We start from the raw sequence: 14,576 nt of genomic DNA on the forward strand, positions 1-14,576 counted from the left end.
TATTCATTTGGCTCCAAGAGGCCCAAGGCTTAGCTAAAGAAATGGAATCCTAAAGTTTCAAAGAACTGACTGCACCACTTTCTGTGCCCTGTGCATTTTCAGAACTGTGGTGTGGAAGCTGCAGGTATCTACAGAAATGACTAAGTCTTACTACAATAACCTAGAATTACAATAGCCACTATGGGAATGTTCCAATTAGACAAGTTGTTCATTTAAAAAGTATACTTAAAAGCAAGGGCTTCCAAATCAAACAGAATGGGATACCTATTTTAATTGGCATGCAGAAGCTGTCAAAAGGCTTCAAGATTCCAAAACAGCTTCATTGAATGATTCATTGTAAAAGGCTAATAAAAAATTAAAGACCCAGGAGGTACCTAAAACAAAAGACTATAAAACTTACATGACTACTCCTACTCTCCTCTATTCTCTAAGGTACCTGTGTGTCTAGCCAGGAGCGATTAAGGGAGTTTTATAGGTACTAAAATATTTTATATTTATTAAATGCTTACAAATATATTATGTAAGAAAGTCTTAATAACCTCAAAGTTATTAATCAGGGCTGACATTTATACTAGATTTCATGTGTTAACTCTTTTCATCTCATTAGCAAGTTTTTACATAAAGTTTTAAAACTCACATCACTAATACTTTTTCTTTAAAAATAAAATTCACAACTTATATAGCAAAATACTTCACTAACATAAAAGTGAGATAAATTTATATTGTTTTTCAACTTCTTTGGTTTTTAATTTAATGTTTTATGAAAACTTCTCATGTTAGTACATACAGATTTTAAAGAAAATTTCTACTTTTCTGATCTTTATCCCACACCTAATCTTCTAAGAGAATAATTTGTAGTGATTTTGAACAGTTTAGTCCCTATACCATATCCAGTGTCAACAAGAAGGTGTATTCAGTGACTCTAAGACTTATTTCTTATATATTTCTTTCTCTAAAATAGAACATTCAGGGGACTTCCCTTGTGGTGCAGTGGTTAAGACTTCGCCTTCCAATGCAGGGGGTGCAGGTTCAATCCCTGGTCGGGAAGTTAAGATCCCACATGCCTCGCGGCCAAAAAACCAAAACATAAAACAGAAGCAATACTGTAACAAATTCAATAAAGACTTTAAAAATAGTCCACAAGAAAAAAAAATAGCACATCCATATTTTTCTCAGACTATCTTGGTATGGTTTTGTTTATTTGTTCTTTAATCTGCTGTTTTGATTTTCAAACTGTCACAAATGTGTGTGACAGGAAAGTATATTTTGAAACATTAACAATTATCCTCCTCCAGTATTTAGTTTCCATTGTTGCTCCTCATTAGGCCATTCTGAGCTTCCTTTTTCAGAGAAATGATGTGACAGCAGATATTAAAGAGGGAAAAATCAGGTGTAGCATGGATTTTACTCTTCAGAGGTCTAGACTTTTTCAGAAGAACAACAACAACAAACTTTTTTAAAAGATGTGGAAAGGTAAATGATCAATAAGAGCAAGGCCTCCCAGTGTGCCCTCCTCTCTCTCACCATCCTCTCCACATCTGAGGGGAGAAGGGACGATTCAGAGAAGTAGTAGGTTGGGGAAGGGGACAGAGATGACATGTAGATATGCAGCCTTAGAGAGATGGTGGTTTCCTGAACCACATCCTGACCTTAGTGATCACAGTAAATCCCATGTCCTCCAGAGGACGAGGGGCAACTGAAAAGCTATCAGATTTAAAAAGCAACACAATGGAGAGCAAAGCTATGCTGGCCCTAAAAGAGAGCCCTAAGAAAAATGGGAATAGTGATTTTAGGCAAATTAAGATTTCAATACTCCAGTAAAATGAGGACTTGAAATAGTAATAACATTGTTTTAAAAGACAAAGAAGATTATGCTTCTCATTCTCTAGGCTTTAGGACTAACGTTTTCCTTATTATACAAGTAAATTAATCTGTTTCGTCTAAGTGAACTTGAATTCAACTGTTATTTGTATCATTTATTTAAGTCTATTTTTCTCCTGTTAATCTGTCTTGTGTCAATTTTATTACTAGTCCAGCCACAAGAACTAAAGAGAGGTAGAATGGACATTTCTCCTTCCCCAACAATCAAAGTTACTGATACTTTCTTCATCCTGAAAGACAGTAGTGCATTCACTGGTCAATAACTTAGATTAGGAGCCGGCCTGTAGGCTCGAATCTTAGCGCCACCATTTACCAGCTGGGTACGTTTGAACAAGTAACTTAAACAAGCTGTATCTAATTTCCCTTATCCACGCAAGGAGGATATTAGTAGTGCTTACCTTATGGAGTTGCAGTACTAAATATATTATTTAATGCGTATCAAGTGTTTAGAACAGTGTACTGCTTGACAAACATTAAATGCCCAATAACCATTAGCTATTAGACTGATCATTCTACTAGGTCTTACCTAGCCTCTACCTCTGGGTAATTCATAAAAATGTGAGGAAGCAAATTCAATCTGGTCCTTGCCTCATGGCTGCCTCTTAAAACAGAGAAAAGTATTCCTTTCTCAACATAGAAAGTGTGTTTAAAAGAGAAGCTTCAAAGTACAAAAAGGAAAATTTCTTCTAGGTTCCAATCTACCCCAGTTTTACTTCCCTACTACAGTTCAAACTAAACTCCAGCTAGAAAACCATTCTCCCATCCATTTTAAATTTCAGGCAATAGGTAGAAAGGAATTCCCACCAAACCCATCCGCTTCTAAATCGGACACCTGAAGTCTGATATAATATCTTTCTAATATAATGCTATTGAAACTGAAAGTAAAAACCATTACACCAAAAATCTTCTTTCCTAATAAGTACTTTAATGTTCCAGATGTTACTGAGCCAGACTTCCATTCCCTATACATCTCTAGAGCAGGAGTCCCCAACCCCAGGGCCACGAATCAGGACACAGCAGGAGGTGAGCGTCGGGCAAGTGAACGAAGCTTCATCTGTATTTACATCCGCTCCCCATCGCTCGCATTACCACCTGAGCTCCACCACCCGTCAGATCAGCAGCGGCATGAGATTCTCATAGGAGCGCGAACCCTTCTGTGAACTGTGCACGCGAGGGATCTAGGTTGGGTGCTCGTTATGAGAATCTGATGCCTGATGATCTGAGGTGGAGCTAAGGGGGTGGCGCTAACCCTGGGAAGCAGCTGCAAATACAGATTATCATTCGCAGAGAGGTTTGACTGCACAGAGACCATAATAAATCAATTGCTTGCAGACGCATATCAAAACCCTGTGAGTGGCAAGTAACAATTAAGCTGCATCTGGTGGCAGGTTTTTTAGTGGCAAGTGAGTTGATGTACTTCAATTGTACAGCTGCATCAGGTGGCAGGCTGTAAGTCAGAATCCGCGCATGGCCCACCCATTATTTTCCTTACCACTTCCATCCACGCCTCTTTCCCGCACTGTGCACTTGTCTCAGTCACAGCTTTGGTAAGCCCACAAGCTAACCCTAGACAAAATGAGTAAAAAAACAAATGTCGCTGGGAGAGCTTCTTTAAAAAGGGGGAAAGACCCAATGACGAGGCAGCAGAAGACTCTAAGACTGCCAACAAAAAGAAACCTGCACTTAAAAGAAAATACTGAGTCCTATTTAATTATGAGTCCATTGCAAGCAGTGATTGACATTCTCCAAGCCCACTTTGTATAACATGTGGCAACCAGCTATCCAACGAAGCCATAAAACCTTCAAAACTGCTTTGTCATGTGGAGACTAAGCACCCTGCATTAAAAGACAAGCCTTTGGAGTTTTTCAAAAGCAAAAACGTGAACACGAAGAACAGAAGCAATTACTGAAGGCCACCACTTCATCAAATGTGTCTGCACAGAGAGCATCATTCTTAGGGGCTGACCACATTGCTAAAGCTAAGAAGCCCTATACTATTGGTGAAGAGTTGATGCTGCCTGCTGCTAAGGACATTTGTCATGAACTTTTAGGAGAGGCTGCAGTTCAAAAGGTGGCACATGTTCCTCTTCTGGCTAGCATCATAACTAGATGAATTGATTAAATAGCAGAGGGTACTGAGGCACAACTGTTAGAGAGGATTAATGAGTCACCATGGTATGCAATCCAGGTTGACACATCTACCGATGTTGACAACAGGCAACAATGTTTGTTTTTGTGTGATATATTTTTCAGGAAGATGTGCATGAGGATATGTTATGTGCACTTTTGTTGCCAACCAACACCACAGCTGCAGAACTATTCTTCAAGTCTTTGAATGATTACATAGCAAGAAAACTGAATTGGTCATTTTGTGTCAGTATATGCCTGGGTGGAGCAGCTGCCATGACTGGGTGGCTTTTTGGTTTCACCACTCGGGTCAAAGAAAGAGGTCACTTCTGAATGTGAGTCTACGCACTGTGTCATCCATAGAGAAGTGCCAGCTAGCCAAAAAATGTCACCTGAACTTAACAACGTTTTCTAGGATGTCATTAAACTTATCAACCACATTAAAGTACATGCCCTTAACTCACGTCTGTTCATGCAGCTCTGTGAGGAGATGGACCCAGAGCACACACGTCTTCTCTTATACACAGAAGTGAGATGCTTTCTAGAGGTAGATCACTGGCCAAAGTTTTTGAGTTATGAGAGCCACTCCAGAGATTTCTTTTAGAAGAGCAGTCACCACTGGCATCACGTTTCAGTGACACAGAATGGGTCTCAAAACTTGCTTACTTGTGTGACACATTCAACCTGCTCAAAGACCTCAATCTGTCACTTCAGGGGAGAATGACAACTGTGTTCAAGTCAGCAGATAAAGTGGTTGCATTCAAAGCCAAACTGGAATTATGGGGGTGACGAGTTAACATTAGGATTTTTTTTTTTTTTTTTTTTTTTTTTTTTTTTTTTTTTTGCGGTACGCGGGCCTCTCACTGTTGTGGCCTCTCCCGTTGCGGAGCACAGGCTCAGTGGCCATGGCTCACGGGCCCAGCCGCTCTGCGGCATGTGGGATCCTCCCAGACCGGGGCACGAACCCGTGTCCCCTGCATCGGCAGGCGGATTCTCAACCACTGCGCCACCAGGGAAGCCCTAACATTAGGATTTTTGACATGTTTCAAACATTAGCAGAGATTCTGAAAGTGACTGAGCCAGGGCCTTCTTTCTTCCAGCTGGTGCATGATCACCTATCTCAGCTTTCAAGAGTTTGAGCATTACTTCCCAACCACAGAAGACCCCTGAACTGGGAAGGAATGGGTCCACGACCCATTTGTGAATAAACCAGGTGAATCAACTTTGTGCTAGAAGAGGATCAACTGCTTGAGATCGCAAATGATGGTGGCCTTAAAAGTATGTTTGAGACAACTTCAGACCTCCATACGTTCTGCATTAAAGTAAAGGCGGAATATCCTGAGATTGCCACAAAAGCACTGAAAAGCCTGTTTCCATTTCCAACATCTTATCTTTGTGAAGCAGGATTTTCTGCAGTGACAGTAACCAAAACGAGATCATGGAGTAGACTGGACCTAAGCAACACACTTTGGATGTCACTGTCTCCCACCACCCCCAGGTGGGACCATCTAGTTGAAGGAAAAATGCTCAGGGATCCCAATGATTCTGCATTATGGTGAGTTGTATAATTAATCCATTATATATTACAATGTAATAACAATAGAAATAAAGTGCACAATAAATGTAATGCACTTGAATCATCCAAAACCATCCTCCCCATCCCCAGTCCGTGGAAGAATTGTCTTCCACGAAACTGGACCCTGGTGCCAAAAAGGCTGGGGACCGCTGCTCTAGAGGATCATGCACACCACCACCTATAAATGGCTTACTTGTGCTTTTGGTGAATAATCATATTCCTCTGTCTAACTGATGACATCTGTCTTGTGACTTGCTTTAGAGCCCATGAGGTTTGAGTCATTAAGCTTTATGCCATAGTTATATGTTAAATTAGAGCAGAAGATATCACTGGAATTGCACGGTTCAACTCATCCTCTTAACTTCTTTCCCTTTGCCACAAAACGGGGGTGTTCTTCAGGTTGAATCTTGGAATGGAGACAATTATCATCTTTGATAATCAATCTATAATGTGAACAAGAAATGTGTCATTATAAGCCACTTAGATTTTGGAGTTGTTTGCTAGGTGAATGATAGATGATAGAACTGCTAAAATGAAAATCAGAGAAGTTACACATTTCACTATTCCAGACCAGGACACAGGGGTTCTTACTTTAATTCTCTACTTTTACTCAGTTTATTCTCAATTGTTTGAATGGTTATTTCCATTTTTTTGCCTTAGTAGTGAAATTTTTGAAGTGACAGAAAATCTAAGCCAAAAGTACTTTGAAAAAAAGTGGGTGGAATTTATTGGTATACATAACTCACAATCCATGCATGAGTTTCAAGCAGAAGTGAAATCTGAGATTCAGATAGTTTCCTCAGGACAAATTCTTCTCTAATCCTATTCTGTTCTGGATTCATTCTCATTCTCCGTGTGGTATCCTGGTAGCTGCCAACTACTCTTGGCTCATATTATTAGAAGTACAATTACAATTGTAATAGTCAATCTTTGAATGCTTTCAATGTGCCAGACAACACTGTAAGGAATTTACATGAATTAACTCATTTCATTTTTGCTGTTATTCCATGAAATAGAAACTAATAGTATCCTTATTTTATAGATAAAGAAATAAATGCATAGATATTAAGGTGCCTCATAATAGCTACAATTAATAAAGACCTAATAGAAAAAAGTTATATTCTTACAAAAGTATTTAAACAGAAGTCCTTTTTTTTCCTTTTTTTTTTTTTGTGTTACGCAGGCCTCTCACTGCTGTGGCCTCTCCCGCTGTGGAGCACAGGCTCCGGACGCACAGGCTTAGCGGCCATGGCTCATGGGCCCAGCCGCTCCACGACATTTGGGATCCTCCCAGACCGGGGCACAAACCTGCGTCCTCTGAATCGGCAGGCGCACTCTCAACCACTGCACCACCAAGGAAGCCCTAAACAGAAGTCATAAATCTCATTTTCAACAGTTCAAATTGTGTCATAATTCTATCATTAGTTTAACTTCTATGTTAAATAATACTTTAAATGTCCACAGCTGAGATGTATGTTTTCTGTTTAGCTGCATAGAATTTTTTTCACCTGAAGAATATATAAACAAATTGATGGGAAAAAGATTTTCCTCAGAGAAAAATAAGGGTATCTGTATTAGATGAAATATTATGTATGCAATGTCAAGCAGTTTTAAGCATCTGAGATATTATGCTTCAAGTTAGCCTGCCAAAGATTCGTGGATATGGAGAAAAAAACATGATATTCCTGGTTCAACTACAAAGAACTTTGTATGACATAGAAGCAGCATTAACTTTGTATTCTCAGAAGTTCCATTTGTCTGAAAGGGGTGAGACAGACCAGTCCAAATGCATCATGGGAATTTAGGCTTAAAACAAGTGGGCCAATCATTGGTTTATAAAAGCTATATAGTTAGTCCTTCTACTTTGTGGGATTTACCAGTAAATCAGAACATAAGAAGACACATTTAACAAATTGCTAGCTTAAGTTCACATTAATAATTAACTAGATAAGTATCTAGAAGGGTATTATCATCAACATAACCACCATCATTTTTATGAGAGATTTTATAAACAGAAGTTATACAAAATATTATAGAAAATTTTGTGTCTGATTTGCACAGAAAGGCAAGTGTTACACACTGTTAAATATAAAAAAGTTATTTTATAAAATTAAGACACAAGATAGTCCCATTACTAATATTCAAAATCAAACATAGAAAAAAATTAAAGAAATAGGCTGTCACATTTATTGGCACTTAAAATCCAGTTTCCTAGTTTAAATTTATTTTCTTAAGTAGGAGAGAAAGAACATTCTTTTGTTGTGGTCTGAATCCATAGATCATATTGCCATTATTTTTCTGCTTACTCTAAGGCTCTTTTCAATACTGTAGTGCCTCTTACAGAGATGCTGTTCCTGATCATTTATAAACTTGCTAAACTCAATTAACCATGCTTCCATTAGCAGATTGAGCTACAGTCAAAATGGCATAATACTTAAGATAGCAAAAGTATCTTCCTTTAAAACTTGCTGCAGACAGTCTTTCCCATCTCAGTTAATGGTGACTCCAACTCACTCAAAACGTCCTGAAGTAGAATTCTTTTTCTTTTTTTTTTCTCCTGCATCACACATTCAATATGTTGCAAAGTCATTTTAGTCCTAAATAATATCCAGAATTTAAGACCTTTTCCAATTACAGACACCATTCTCTCCTGACTAGAAGCCAAAGCCTCCTAACTGACCTCCCGGATCCTACCTTTTCCAATGGTCTATATTCAAGAAAGCAGCCAGAATAAAATGATTTTAGAATACTATTATCACATTACTTAAATCCCTCCAGCAGCTTCACGTTTCACTCTGGATTAAAACCAATGACATTTAAATGGTTCCAAAAGCATACATATTCTAGACCTACATTACATCACTGTCCTTTCCTCAAACTTCCTACTCTTTCCTCTGTTCCAAGCTCTTGACAGTCAAGGGAAACTTGTTCCTCACATCCTTGGTACTTTCTACTTCTATTGCCTGGAATGTGCTTCAGTCATTCATTTGGGCTATCTTAAAAAATCTATGTATAGAATGAAATGAGGATAAAAATACTGGGTAAGCAAAAGGATGGCTTTCGGTGGATAACTTTTTTTTTTTTTTTTAACTGGACTTGAATGTTGGAAGATATGGGGCTGAGTCTGCTGGCAGCTATTGGGCCGCTACACAGACCTGAGAATAAACCACTCTGGATAAAAGTAGATCCAAGAGTTAGAGAGAAACCAGATCTTAAGATTATAATTTGAGCTCCTGTATTTACTGCATTAAAACATAGTGAATAAGGGTTTAATTAATTAAACCCTTAATTCAACAAGTAGTTTAGATGGGGTTTATATTAATTTCATAATTAAAAAAACAAAGTTAACAAAATAAATTCAAATAATAAAGTATTTTCATAAGTATTTCATTTATATGTTATCTTCTATGCTGATGTTAAAATTTAAGATGAACATCAAGTAGAAGTTAACATTAGATAAAACATGTATCATTTCTAGTTGACAACTATACACAAAGAAAAGGTAGATTCAACTACATTCTGATAATTGGACAAAAATAATTTATTCATTTCCCAAGTTAATTCAAGATAAGGACTGCTGACTTATAAAATTAAAGAGGAAAGTCTTAAAATTAATATAAGAACTGGGTGGAAGTATAAGAGCAGAGGTGAAAGAATGAGGAATTGAAACCTCTAGTAAATATGAAGTTATGTTAGGATTCTCTACCTTCCAAACAACTACAAACATGGGAAAAGTTACTATGGTTTCAAAATTTAATATTAAATCTTAAAATGAGGGAATTTGCTACATTTCAAGAACAAAATGTAAATAAAAGGGAAATATCAAGTAGGAATTCAAATCTCAGTTTTTCAGTGAATGTAAAAGATTAAAATATGAACTTTGAAAAAAAGAGGGAGGGATTAATACCATCAAAGAAACAAGATAAGATCTATGATTTAGGAGAGGGTAGGAATTGGAAAAGAGATTATACACAGAGCCAAGTGCCTTAGTAGATTGACCTATACATAAAAATTATTTAAAAATCATGAAGATGAAATAAGAACACATTAATTAGATACATCATGAAAGGACTAGAATTCAAAGATAATTTCTTAAAGAAACAGAAGTTTAGCTTTCAGTAAAAAAGAACACTGAGCTGAGAAAAAAAGAAGTGAGATGCAAGATGCAAAGTTAAGCAAAGACACTGCCAAACAGAATGATAAAGATAAAAAAGTGTTGAGTGTTGACAATTACATACACTAATTTAAGTGCAGAAAATAATTAAAAGACAGGTAGAAGTAAAATAATAGCTTCTTTTCATTAGGGATGACAGGAGGGCAGAAATCTGTGTAAAAATTTAGAAGTAAAAAGTAAACCATTCAAACAGTAAGAAATTACAAAATTGGGAAGAGACAACCACAACCACATTGACTCCACTAAAATATAAAAATGATTGAAAGTAGAAGCTGAAAAAACCCACAAAATTAGAAGACTCGGAATAAGTTTGCAGTAATTAGTCTAATGATCAGTAACTATGATATATGTAAGGGCTTGGTTTAGGTATTTTTAAATGTAGCTACAAGCATCTCCAAAAATATGATGATATAGTAAAACTGGATATGAATGCATAAAAATTAACAACAAAACTCCAAACTGACAAAAAGATGGTGTCAAAATATTAATATCAGAGAAAATAGATTATAAAATAAAAATGTTTTATGAGATCTAGTCATTATTTAATCATTAAAGTGACAGAAATCACTAAGAAAATAGTGCCATAAATTTTTATACATTTAACTTAGTCTGTAGACTGATGTATTAAGCAGAAAATGAAAGAGTAGAGAGAGAGCGAAGGAACGGACATACGAGTCAAACAACATAGTATAAGCTTAGTCTAGTACAACAGTCACTTAAAAGCATACTTTTTCTAGCAGACATAATACATTAAAAAAACTTAATTAATAACTATACTAAAGAAATATATGTGTAAAATATAAGAGGAAAATACAAAATGATAATATATGATCATATTTCTCTAAACATATTAAAATAAAATAATATTAGAGAGCAAAACCAAAAACGTTAAAAGAAATCTAATTTTTTCAAGAATTAGAAAATACAGTGCCTGCTACTCCATAGTCAGAGTTAATCACATTGAATATTAATAAAATATTTAAAACTAAACAGCATATAAAATACTGCATTCCCTAATTATGATTTGCAGTTAATGCACCAAATGGATGGAAATTTATAAGTTCAATATAAAATTTGGAGCCAGATAATTTCTGAATTCCAAAAAAAAGGTATTTCAGTTAAAAATATAGAAAAATGGCAAAACTGAACAAAAAGAACAAATAGGAGAAAAAAGAGAAGAACAAGATATAACGGTGATAATAAAGAAAAATTTGAGGGGCTTCCCTGGTGGCGCAGTGGTTGAGAATCTGCCTGCTAATGCAGGGGACATGGGTTTGAGCCCTGGTCTGGGAGGATCCCACATGCCGTGGAGCAACTAAGCCTGTGAGCCACAACTACTGAGCCTGCACATCTGGAGCCTGTGCTCCGCAACAGGAGAGGCCATGATAGTCAGAGGCCCATGCACAGCGATGAAGAGTGGCCCCCGCTTGCCACAACTAGAGAAAGCCCTCGCACAGAAACGAAGACACAACACAGCAAAAATAAATAAATTAATTAATAAACTCCTACCCCCAACATCTTTAAAAAAATAAAGAAAAATTTGAAATAGCTTTTTGAAAAAAATTAACACCAAGAGAATACCTCAGGAAAGAATAGTCAACAGCAAATTGAAAACACACTTAAATAATGTAAGAAATTATAAAAGAAAACAAATGGCCAATACAGAAGAGAATAAACTAATACACTAAATTTATTCCAATATTCTAAAAGAAATACTAAATTCTCAATCTTGGAAAATATGAATTACCAAAATTATTTAAAACATATATACCTGAAAAATTTAAGGAAAATTAAACCTAAGTCCATAATTGTCCCACAATACAGGCACAGTAAGGGCACCACCCGAAGGCAATTTAAGCAGAAGATGAAAGAGTAGAGAGAGAGCGAAGGAACAGACATATGATTCAACAACTCTTTAAGCAGTGTGTATTACCTATCTTATACTGTCTATCTTACCAAATGGAAAAAGAGGGCAATCTATAAGAGAATTCATACTAACAACATAGTATAAGAACTTAGAAATATAATTTAAACTTATCTCATTAAAAAGTACATGTCTTGGATAAAAATACTCCCTAACTAAATCCATATGATTGAATTATATATGTGTGCATGTGTGTGTAATATAAATTCAACATGTGTGCATGTATATGTCTAGTGTGTGTGTGCATGTGCCATATATCTTCTCATCATTAGGATTATCCAAAAAAAGCAAAGACGTTTTATCATCAGAACATCTGTTAACATAATGCACTGCATAAATTACAGGAGAAAATAATTATCTCAATAGATACAAATGTACACTTGACATTATTCTACTCTATTCTATAATAAAATAAATTTAGATCACTTTAAAATATGTTTAAACATTTTACTATGGGTAAGTAATAAATTCCACAAAAAAATCACTAGAAAAACATTAGAAGCATTTTCTTTATAAGTATGTATGAAAAAAGGGCTACTATAAAGTACTTTATTCAAAAGTATAATATAGACCCTAGGTAGTACAAAAGAAGAGTAATAAAAAAGCAGAAAAATTGAAAGAAATAAAGCAAAAACATTCTTGTTGGCAAATGTTAAAATGCATACAGATAATACTTAGACACTCTACAGAAAATATTTTAAGTAAGATAAGGATAGCTTCAAGATGGCTGAAGATTAAGACATGGAGATCACCTTCCTCCCCACAAATACATCAGAAATACATCTACATGTGGAACAACTCCTACAGAATACCTACTGAATGCTAGCAGAAGACCTCAGACTTCCCAAATGGCAAGAAACTCCCCACGTAACAGGGTAGGGCAAAAGAAAAGACAAAAAAAACAGAGACAAAAGAATAGGGACGGGACGTGCACCTCTGGGAGGGAGCTGTAAAGGAGGAAAAGTTTCCACACACTAGGAAGCCCCTTCACTAGCGGAGACGGGTGTCATGAGAGAGGGGAGCTTTGGAGTCACAGAGGAGAGCACAGCAACAGGGGTGCAGAAGGCAAAGCAGAGAGATTCCCACATGCAGGATCGGTGCTGACTGGCACTCACCAGCCCAAGAGACTTGTCTGCTCATCCTCTGGGGTGGGCGGGGCTGGGAGCTGAGGCTCCAGCTTAGGAGGTCGGATCCCAGGGAGAGGACTGGGGTTGGCTGTGTGAACACAGTCTGAAGGGGGCTAGTGCACTAGGCAAGGGACTATTGTTTCGGGGTGCGCAAGGAGAGGGGATTCAGAGCACTGTCTAAACGAGCTCCAGAGACGGGCAAGAGCCGTGGCCATCAGCGTGGACCCCAGAGACGGGCATGAAATCCTAAGGCTGCTGCTGCCGCCACCAAGAAGCCTGCATGCAAGCACAGGTCACTATCCACACCTCCCCTCCCAGGAGGCTGTGCAGCCTGCCACTGCCAGGGTCCCGGGATCCAGGGACAACTTCCCCAGGAGAACACAGGGCACGCCTCAGGCTGGTGCAATGTCATGCTGGCCTTTGCTGCCACAGATTCGCCCTGCATTCCATAACCCTCCCTCACCCCCATCCTGAGTGAGACAGAGACCCCTAATCAGCTGCTACTTTAACCCCATCTTGTCTGAGCAAAGAACAGATGCCCTCAGGTGACCGGCATGCAAAGGCGGGGCCAAATTCAAAGCTGAAAGCCAGGAGCTGTGCAAAAAAAGAAGAGAAAGGCAAGTCTCTCCAGCAGCCTGAGGAGCAGTGGATTAAATCTCTGCAATCAACTTGATGTACCCTGCATCTGTGGAATACCTGAAGAGACAACGAATCATCCCAACATTGAAATGGTGGATTTTGGAGCAATGATATATATATATATATATATATATATATATATATATATATATATATATATATATATATATATATATATATATATATATATATATATATATATATATATATATATATATACATATACATATATATATATGTATATATATATATATGTGTGTGTGTGTGTATATATATATATATATATATATATATATATTTCCTTTTTCTCTATTTGTGAGTGTGTATGTGTATGCTTCTTTGTCTGTAAAGCTTTGCTTTTACCATTTGTCCTAGGGTTCTGAGTGTCCATTTTATTTATTTATGTATTTTTTGGTATAGTTTTTAGTGCTTGTTATCATTGGTGGATTTTGGCTTTGGTTGCTCTCTTCTTTCTTTTCATTACTTTTTAATTTTTTTAAATTTTAATAAGTTTATTTTACTTTACATTTTTCTTTCTTTCTTTCTTTTTATCTCCCTTTTCTTCTGAGCCATATGGCTGACAGGGTCTTGGTGGTCTGGCCGGGTGTCAAGCCTGTGCCTCTGGGGTGGGAGAGCCGAGTTCAGGACATTAGTCCATCAGAGACCTCCAGACTCCACGTAATATCAAATGGTGAAAGCTCTCCCAGAGATCTCCGTCTCAATGCTAAGACCCAGCTCCACTCAATGACCAGCAAGTTACAGTGCTGGACACCCTATGCCAAACAACTAGCAAGACAGGAACACAACCGCACCCATTAGCAGACAGGTTGCCTAAAACCATAAGGTCACAGACACCCCAAAACACACGACCAGATGCAGTCCTGCCACAAGAAAGACAAGATCAAGCCTCATCCACCAGAACACAGGCACTAGTCCCCTCCACCAAGAAACCTACACAACACACTGAACCAAACTAAGCCACAGGGGACAGACACCAAAAACAATGGGAACTATGGGCCTGCACCCTGCGGAAAGGAGACACCCCAACAGAGTAAGTTAAGCAAAATGAGAAGACAGAAAAACACACAGCAGTTGAAGGAGCAAGATAAAAACCCACGAGACCTAACA

Source organism: Mesoplodon bidens, assembly GCF_964165515.1.
Source record: "Mesoplodon bidens genome assembly, chromosome: 5".
In the NCBI taxonomy this organism is placed as follows: Eukaryota; Metazoa; Chordata; class Mammalia; order Artiodactyla; family Ziphiidae; genus Mesoplodon; species Mesoplodon bidens.